The sequence below is a fragment of the Arvicola amphibius genome, chromosome 3 (genome assembly GCF_903992535.2).
Source record: "Arvicola amphibius chromosome 3, mArvAmp1.2, whole genome shotgun sequence".
In the NCBI taxonomy this organism is placed as follows: domain Eukaryota; kingdom Metazoa; phylum Chordata; class Mammalia; order Rodentia; family Cricetidae; genus Arvicola; species Arvicola amphibius.
Window position 1 is genome coordinate 67,904,465 of NC_052049.1, and position 9,881 is coordinate 67,914,345.

Genomic DNA, 9,881 nt, shown 5'->3' on the forward strand with positions numbered 1-9,881 from the left:
CAAAGCACCAAGTACCACACCCATGCAATGGTGACACTCTTAACAGCTATTCCATGTTATAAAAATGAATTCAGATTATATGAACGTCATTCTAAATGTATAAATTTGTTTAAGTCATTGAATATTTATTCAACTAAAAATTCAGGTCCCAATATGATATACTTATAGGATGTATCAAGCAATTTACAATTGCTTCTTGCTCCATTTTCTATTGCTGTCACCAAACACCTGAGGTTGTATAATTTTTAAATGTAGTTATTTGGTTTATGGAAGTTTGGAAGGCCACATTTGCCACTTCTACTTAGAACCTTATAATGCTCTCTCAATATCATGACAGTAGGAGGAGACCAGATGGGATACGAACAGAGAAAATGCAAGCTCACCTGCAGTAGTTAAGTCTTTCCTGGAAGTGAATCTTTCATATCTCCAGTCCTTATCTAAAAGTTGCATTATCACTTCTCAATATTGTTCTGTTGATGACCAACCTCAGTATATAATTTTGATAAGCATATACCATATTCACACAATACTGGTGATCTTCTCAGAGATTGTTTATGAGCACAATACCATCACATTCTGTAGTTTTTGAGCTTATTCCTGATACTCAACTTGATTTTGCTCTATTTCAAAAGGAGGAACCAAAGACTCTTATGAACCTCTGAAACAGTTGAATCCCTATTTGCTTAGCTATTGGAGCAGCATATTACTCCTGGGTTATATGTCCAGAATATATTAACCCTTTCCATTCAAGAGCTCCCTTTGTCAACATTCTCCAAGGGCTCATATCTTAGCTCCTCCCATTACATCCCAAAAACCTGTGGTGCTCTGGGCTCTTTTCTTTTACCTTATCTCTCAGTCTCTCTCTCTCTCTCTCTCTCTCTCTCTCTCTCTCTCTCTCTCTCTCTCTCTCTCTCTCCTTTGTAGGCATTTTCTTTATACTTTTTAAAATTTTTCTAGATTATAATATAATTGGAACATTTCTCCTTTTATTTCCTCCCCCTTCCCTCCAAGCCCTTCTATATACCACTCGATCAAATCCATGACCTCTTTTTTTATTAGTTGTTGTTGCTATATACATATTTATTCATAAATATAACCTTTTCAGTCTGTATGATATATTACTTGTATGTATGCTTTCACAAATGTCTGTTTGGCACCACTGACAACCAATTGTTGTGTTCCTCCATGGGGAAGGTCACCTCCCCACTCCCAGCTTTCCTCAGTTGCCTATAGCTATTTGTAAAGTTGAGGCCTCATAGGCTTTCCCCTGTCTATTTGGTCTGTCTATCAATGTCATCATTTTCAGCTCATATCTGAGCACTTATGTTGGTAAGACTGTATGGCTACAGCTTCTGACCTAACTAGGAGACAAAACCTCAGAGCAAACTCCCTGATCCTGTCTCTCACAGTCTTTCCACCCCCTTTGGCAATGTTTCTTGAGCCTTAGATGTGGAGTGTGTTGCAGATGTATCCATTGGAACTTGACTCCCCAACTCTGTTTTTTTGATTGGTTGTGGTTTTCTGTAGGGGTCTCTACCTGTAGCAAAGAGAAGTTCTATTATTGCACACTTCAGACATAAGCCCAGAGAACTCTGCGCTGGAGCAAAACTGAATGTCTCCCTTCCACCGCCTGAGTACTAGCATTCATAAAACCAGAAGGCACTATGCAAGCTTCCAAAAGACAGAGGCAGCCAATAGCCCCATCCAGCTAGGAACCATCTCTTCAATGAGCCTATACATTAGTACAATTTTAAAGTCTTAAAATCTTTAAAGAACACTCATTTGTTCAAGAGAAGCATCTTACTTTTCACAGTTTAGATGCATTTGTGTCTATCTCAACTCACCTCTAACATTCTTTCAATGTATTAGATTCTGCCATAAAAAATAAAGAATGAATGGCTAATAAAGAAAGAAAGAAATGGACTTGCAATGCTAATAACTGAGAAAAGTTAATGGATATAAATGTTTCACAAATGTGATGAACAAAAAGAGGTCCATTAAGTCGGTGTGTAACTCTGGGGAGGAAGATAGACTAATTTTGTGTGATACAGTGCTTCCAGTGTTAGCTCACTAACTTGCTGAGGAGCAGATACAGACCTACAGCACTAATAATGTAATTAGAAGTCCATGATAATCACTTTTAAAGTTACAACATAGTTTGAAGGAGAAAATGCTCTGCCATACCCACTTCTTGTATTTATTAAATTTGTTAGATTCGAAAAAAGGTAGCTCATATATAAAAGGCTTTCAATTCTGAGTTAGAGGGCAAAGATAAGCAGGTTGGATACCTTTGTGTGATTCATAAAGTCAGGGAGGGCTCCTTTACTTTGCCCCACAATTGTTTCAAGAAATCCTGATGATCATATCAGACCAATGTTGGTCTCTCTAGAGGAGAGAAGATGTCACTGTAGACATTCACTTCTCCTCAGCCCAGCAGTACTGTCTGCTCCATTCTCAATTACTGCAATTGTGGAGAAGCATCGGTCTAAGAAGTCTGATTATAACCATAATGACAAGGCCATCAGCAAACACATAATGAGAACTGCATGATCTACGGGAGGCAAACAAGAATATTACTATGATAAATCCAGACAACGCATACTGTAAGTGTTGACTGATCACTTAGAGTGCCAGAATTGGCCCCCCAAGTGTTTAAACTTTTACTTCATTTCATATCAGCCATTATGTGTATGCCTATGTTCCTTGGAGATTAAGCATCTTTTCCAATAAAGAAAAATGTGCTGAAGTGTACACCACAGAAAACAAGTTCATCTCTGGCAAACTCTTCAGAAATTTTGGACCTTGTAATTTAAAGTTCTAGACATCCACTAGAAAAGCCATTTTTTTTCTCTAAACATTTTATTGCTACTTGGCTTTATTGGATTCGTTACTGTGTATTTTTAGCTTCTGGATTCTAGAAGAAATTGAATTATCATTTTCTTTTATTCTCTTTATGTTTACAAACTGTGAATGTTCTCTAAGGTAGGATGAAGGGTACAAGAAAGATCACTCTCTGTTTATTCTTTAAAACAGCAGTTTGCTGAAATGTAAAAATGGCTTCAGTGTTGTATCTAACACCTTTGGTCACCAATGGAACTAAAAGTCTGATCGTCAGAAAATAAATGTCTATCTGTCCCAAGACAGTTTTCTCCAATTCCTGCATCCCTGACAGAACTACTGAAAGTGCCTTCCTGTTGTGACTACAAAAATGAAGTAGGTCAATGGCAGAACAAAATGTATGGAAATAGAGAACCAACATCTGCATTATCCTAAGTCCCATGAGAAGGAACCCATACCCAACACTGCTTAGGTAACCAAAGAACAGAAACTAGATAGCCCAGAGAACTAGGGTAAAAGCAAACATTATTAGTAGCAGAGAGGCTTCCAACAGCAGCAGATAGAAAAAGGTGCAGAGACACACAGCCAGACATCGGGAGGACAGCGTCTAAACTGGAGGTTTCAATTAAATCCCTCCCCTCAGCGCTCAGGGACCCTAAGGAGAAGGGGGAAGAAAGACTATAAGAACCAGAGGCAATGGAGGACACCAGAGAAACAAGGCCCTCTGAGTCAACTAAGCAAGGCATGTATGAGCTAACAGAGACTGAAGCAGCAAGCACGGGGTCTACAGGGCTCTGCACCAGGTCCTCTGCATATATAGTTTAGCTATTAGCTTAGTGTTCCTATGGGACTTCTGACTGTGAGAGTGAGTGCTGTCCTGACTCTTTTTTCCTGTTTTTTATTATATATTTTTTTAAAAAAATCAATTTAAATTCCCACTCCTCTCCTCCTCCCATTCCCTCCACATACCCTCCCACCTCACGCCCCTCTAATCCTAAGAGAGGGTAAGGCATTTTGCTTTGTGGAAAATCCAAAGCCCTCCCTACTACATCTAGGCTGAGCAAGGCATACATACAAAGAGAGTAGGATCCCAAAAAGGCAGTATAGGCAATAGAGATAAATCCCAATGCCACTGCCAGTGGCCCCTCAGTCTTCCCCAGCCATACAACTGTCAGCCACATTCAGGGGGACTAGTTTGGTCCTGTACTTGTTCCTTTCCAGTTCAGCTGGTGTTGGTGAGCTTCGATTAGCTCGGGTAAACTGTTTCAGTGGATGAACCCTTCATTGTATTGACCTCTTTGCTCATACTCTCACTCCTTCTACTCTTCAACTGGACTTTGGGAGCTCAGTCCAGTGCTCCAGTGGGAATCTCTGCCTCTGTTTTCATCTGTTCTTGGATAAAGGTTCTATAGTGTTATTTTAGATAATCATCAGTCTGACTACAGGGTAAGGCCAGTTCAGGCATCATCTCCTCTATTGCTTAGGGTTTTAGCTGGGGTCATCCTTGTGAATTCCTGGGAATTTTTCTAGAGCCAGGTTTCTTGCTAACCCCATAATGGCTCCCTCAATCAAGATAATTCTTTCCTTGCTCTCATCTCTGTTCTTCATTCATCTCAACGATCCCATTCCCTCGAGTTCTCCTCAGCACTCCCCTTTTCCCCTCCAGTTCCCCCTCTCCCCTTCCTTCTACACCTAGCCCCCATGCTCCCAATTTTGTCAGGAGATCTTGTCAGTTTCCAATGTCCAGGTGGGTCTATATATGTTTTTCTTAGTGTTCACCTTATTACCTAGCTTCTCTGGGATCATGAACTATAGGCTCAATGTCCTTTGTTTATAGCTAATATTCACTTATGAGTACCCCATATTCATTTTGGGGGTATGGGTTACCTCACTCAGGATAGTATTTTCTAATTCTATCCATTTGCATGCAAAATTCAAGATGTCATTGTTTTTTACCACTGAGTAGTACTCTAATGTGTAATTGTGCCACATTTTCTTTTCCTTTTTTTTTTTTTTTTTTTTTTGGATTTTCGAGACAGGGTTTCTCTGCAGCTTTTTTAGAGCCTGTCCTGGAACTAGCTCTTGTAGACCAGGCTGGCCTCGAACTCACAGAGATCCGCCTGCCTCTGCCTCCCGAGTGCTGGGATTAAAGGCGTGCGCCACCACCGCCCGGCTGTGCCACATTTTCTTTGTCTGTTCTTCAGTTGAGAGGCATCTAGGTTGTTTCCAGGTTCTGGCTATTACAAATAATGCTGCTATGAACATAGTTGAACAGATGCTTTCATAGTGTGATTGAGCATCTTTTGGGTATATGCCCAGGAGTGGCATTGCTGGATCCTGAGGGAAGTTAATCCCCAGTTTTCTGAGATACCATCATACTGATTTCCAAAGTGGTTGTACAAGTTTGAACAATCCATAAAGATGAAATCTCAATCCTGAACATCTATGTCCTGACTCTTGTGCCTGCTCTTGGGACTCTTTTCCTCTTGTTGGGTTGGTTGCCATGTCCAAATTTGATATGATAGTTTTCCTTAATTTTATTGTATTATACTTTGTCACACTTGGTTGTTATCTCTTAGAAGCCTGTTCTTTTCTAATAAAAGACAGAAAGGGAGTATATCAGGAAAGGGGGAATGTGGGAAGAACTGGTAGGATTAGAGGGAGAGAAAACTATATTCAGAATATATTGTATGAGAAAAGAATCTATTTTCAATAAAAGAAAAGAGAAAATGTATGTTTCAGCCTCACAAGAACCCAGGTTTAGACAATATATTAGTATGATTCTATTTGTGGCCAAATTGGAAAATACAATCCTTAGCATGTTAAGTTGACGCTCTGGGTCATAATGAGGTTTCTACTTAGCCAGAAAGGGAAACACTTCAAGGCTTAGGGGCTGATAACACTGATGTTTCTTAAGGAACAACCAAATGAATAAATTTTCTGCATCTTCCTGAAGGCTGTTATTAAAGATACCTTCCATTATTATAGTAATCCATGATTAGATTTTTGTTTGATTTTATTTTCAGGAACATTTTCTTCTTACCAATGGTTATATGTATTTTTTATTAGGAAATGAATACTACATGACTCATAGAATTTTTTCTTTGGCCTTTGTGACCTGCACAGGAACTAAATTTAGTGTGCAATTGTAGAAAATATCCTCAACTTAGATTTCAGATCCAATGATCTCCTCCATGCTTTACATGGCTCTTAATATTTTAGCCTTGTGCTAATGTCTTATTTCTTATGTGAAACTCATGAATTCTTTCTAAACTAGTTTATTTCAAGTATTAGATACATTTATGTGTACATTAAGTAAAGTAATGAGTCTTTTGAAAAGATAAAACTTTCCTAAAAGTACTCCACAGCTGAAGCATTCTAAACTCTATCTCCCATGTGTATAGTCTCATATAACTATGGCGTTTCTGAGTGCTGACCACAGATCCCTTTATTTTCTGAACTAATGTGTAACAAGCATTGATGAAAGTAAATTAATCATCACCTATGATCAGGACATTTCTTTTTAGTATCTTGAGATGTCAAGGCATTTTCTACAGCATAGATTAGAACTAAAATGTAACTTAAAAAAATTCTTCCTGCCACTATAAAGCAAAACTTGCCAGTAGCAGTAGAGTTCCCAATACATAAGCATTTCCAGGAGTCTTTTTATTTTCAGTTTCCAGGGCTGTGGTTCCCCTTTGGAACTATAGCAAATTAAGAGGTGTGCGATTATTGGAGCTTCGTCTCTTTTACATTAATAAAGACTAATCATGTTTAAACATGTTAGCACAGCAAGCCCAGGGATGTTGGAAAGGATGTCAGCTCTAAAGTGAAATTAGTAGTGTGAAAGAAGCACATGAAAAATCATGGAGAAACATTGATTGAAAATGAAAATGAGGTGTCTTATGACAAGAAAGGGGATGATGATTAAAAATAACTGGATTCTTATGGTAGACTAATCTTTCTGTGCATTATTCTATAGGTACATCATGCATGGTCACTAGGATCATGCATGAGGTAAATTCTGAATATTATACCTATAAGAACAGCCATTACAGAACTCCCAGTTTCATGGCTTTTCCTTGTAATGCAAGTTCCTTTCAGATAATTAAGCATGAAGCATTTTACTAGAAACAGATAATCCAGGAAGACATGGATTAGTGCAGGCATGGATGGAACTAGAGAGTATGCATAAAAATGTCTGTGAATGTGCCATATATTGTTGAAACATTACACACCATACTTATCATACTTAATAGCACCTTAAATGTGGGTAGATTTTTCACTTTGAGAGTCTATTTTTGAAGTCACGCATGTAGGGCTTCCTCCGACATGCTCAGCAATGGATTAGTGATGCAGAAAAACTCTGTACACAGAAAAGGGGGGAGTTCTTTTCTTTTCTTTCATTTTCTCCTAGCCACAGAAGAGTTGACAGATTGACTACTTTGTGGGTGGAGGAGGCCGAGGCAGACAGTTCTCACAACTTGGTTCACTGGTCCTTGATGTTATGTTAGGATACAGATTTTACTACAGGGGTACTCTTGCAGGGTACCATTTCACAAGGACCTTCAGTCTCAGAGGAGAGCCAGTCCATTACTACCAGATGCCTTGTAACTGGAGAGTTGTGTTTGTCAAAGAATCCTCAGTTAAAAAAAATACTGGATGTTTACTTTGCCAGGGGGAGTGGGGGACAAAACTTGTTTAACCCCCTAAGACCTCAGAGTTCAGCTAAGAAAGAGTAGTGACTACTTGCATTCAGAAGAGGAACGATAAGGATTATAAATCATCTTCGAAAGCTTAGACTTACTGAAGAATGCATGCTGGTAATGGACATTTATAAACACCAAGAATAAAGCATTTAATGAGAAGTCCGATGCTAGATTATACCTATTCATTATAGCATTTCACTGTGAGTCTTTTAAGTAAATTCCTCAGTTCCAAAGGATAATACGCACGTTGACACAAAGGCAGTGATATGATGCAGACGCTGTGTTTCCTTTAATGCTGATAATGTGAGCATGACCGCACTACACCCCTTACGCCGCCAGACAACCCTGTTCCATGCTCTTGGAAATGGCTCTCTGGAAAAGAGATCAGTTTTGTTGCTTTAGAGTCTTAGCTTTGAGAGTAATTAATTGATGATGATGATGATGATGATGATGATGATAATGATTGCTGCTTGTTTTTAATAACCTTGCACATATCTGTACTGTATTCTGATTGTACCCTTCCTACACCCTCTTACCAGCACCTTCTCCTCCTCCTTATAAGTCCCTTTCTAGGATCCATGAGTTTTGTCTTAGTTTTGTTACCAATATAGGTTAGCCAAAGTCATCTGTGTGGTCACTGATGCAGAATTACCTACTGGAGCCTGGTGGGGTCACTAGTTGGAAAACAACCAATTCCAACTTTATCTGAACTAATCAGGAGTAAATAATTAACAGCCCTGAGTCCTTCCTCTATCTGTGCCTGGCTGTTGACTCACTAATTCTTATGCAGGGGCAGGCACCCAGTACAGTGAGTTTGTGATATATGTGTTGGCAGAAGATAGCATTTCATAGTCCTTCTCCCTGCTTCTTGACTCTTATACTATCTCTGCCCCTCTTCCAAAATGTTCCCTTAGCCTTAAAGGAGAGCATACAAGTTTCTTGTTTAGGGCTGAGCAAGCAACTCATTTTTGAGCAAATGGGTTAGTCAAAGTACACCCAAAACACTTGTAATTGTGACTTCTATGGAATGGTCTCTTCCAAAATTAAAAAGGAATAGAAAATATGATTAAAAATTGTGTGATGTCTTGTTTTCTTGACATCTGTAAGAGACATCTGTAAAAGACAATTTTTGGAAAAAAAAGTCTTCATGAGGTCCAGCAGTAAAGTGTTTTTTAATTCGTGATGGATGGTAAAGGTCCAACCCATTGTGGGTAGTTCTATCCCTAGGCTGCTGGTCCTGGATTCTATAGAAAGCAGGCTGAGCAGGCTATGATGAATAAGCCAGTAAGCAGCAACTCCCCGTGGCCTCTGCATCAGCTCCTAAGTTCTGCCTTGCTTGCATTCCTGTCCTGACTTCCTTCAGTGATGGACTGTGATATAGAAGTGTAATCCAGATAAATCCTTTTCTCCCCAACTTGCCTTTTGTCATGGTGCTTCATCACAGCAATAGAAACTCCGACTAGGGAAGCGTGTATTGCCATACCTACTTTCCCACTGAATCTTTTCAGTCTTTGAAATATAAATGAATACAACCATGAATTTCCCAAGCTTTGCATAGATGTGTTGCCAAAATGCTCATGATTGATTTGCCATAGAATATCTTTAAATTTTAGAAACAGAAGTATTTTGTATTTCTATTAAATGACCTACAAACTTCCAGATGAAATTGTTCAGTTTCGACAGTAAATTGTAAAATTGTTTTTGATTATAGCATGTCCTTCTAAAATGATGGTTTCAGCATTTTTAAAGACCAGTTACCACATGGTGATCAATGTAGAGTGTTAAAGAAGAAAAGCTAGCTGCATCTAATCCGATTTGAGAATTTCAGCCACATGTAATATCCAGTAGGCTGACATTTCCCATTTGCATGCAATTTGGATAAGAATGAAAAAGAGATTCGATTTATGCATATTTCTACATGTTCATGAGTTATTTAAAGAGAAATATTTATTAAATTATGCAGACCTATCCACTCAATTGAACTGTCATATATTTATTTTAGCCTAAAAATGCTGTGAGTAAAGTTGCCAGGACACTAAGAACATCAAAGCCAGTATTAAATGTCTCTTCTTACTGTCTCAGTATTATACCTGTCTTGTTCCTACCACAGCCCTCCAAACATGCAAATACACATATATAAACCAATGAACAAGTTAAAAGGCAAATGTGTTGCCTTTCCATTCAGTGGGTATTTATTGAGCATCAGAAATGTTCTAGGCACTGAGTTAGATTCTGGAAGTAGTATGGATGGAGCAAATAGTATCTGCTTTATGAAGCTTAAGCCCTTGAGAGACAGGCATTTAATGAGCAAGCAAACAAACAAGCACAGAATAT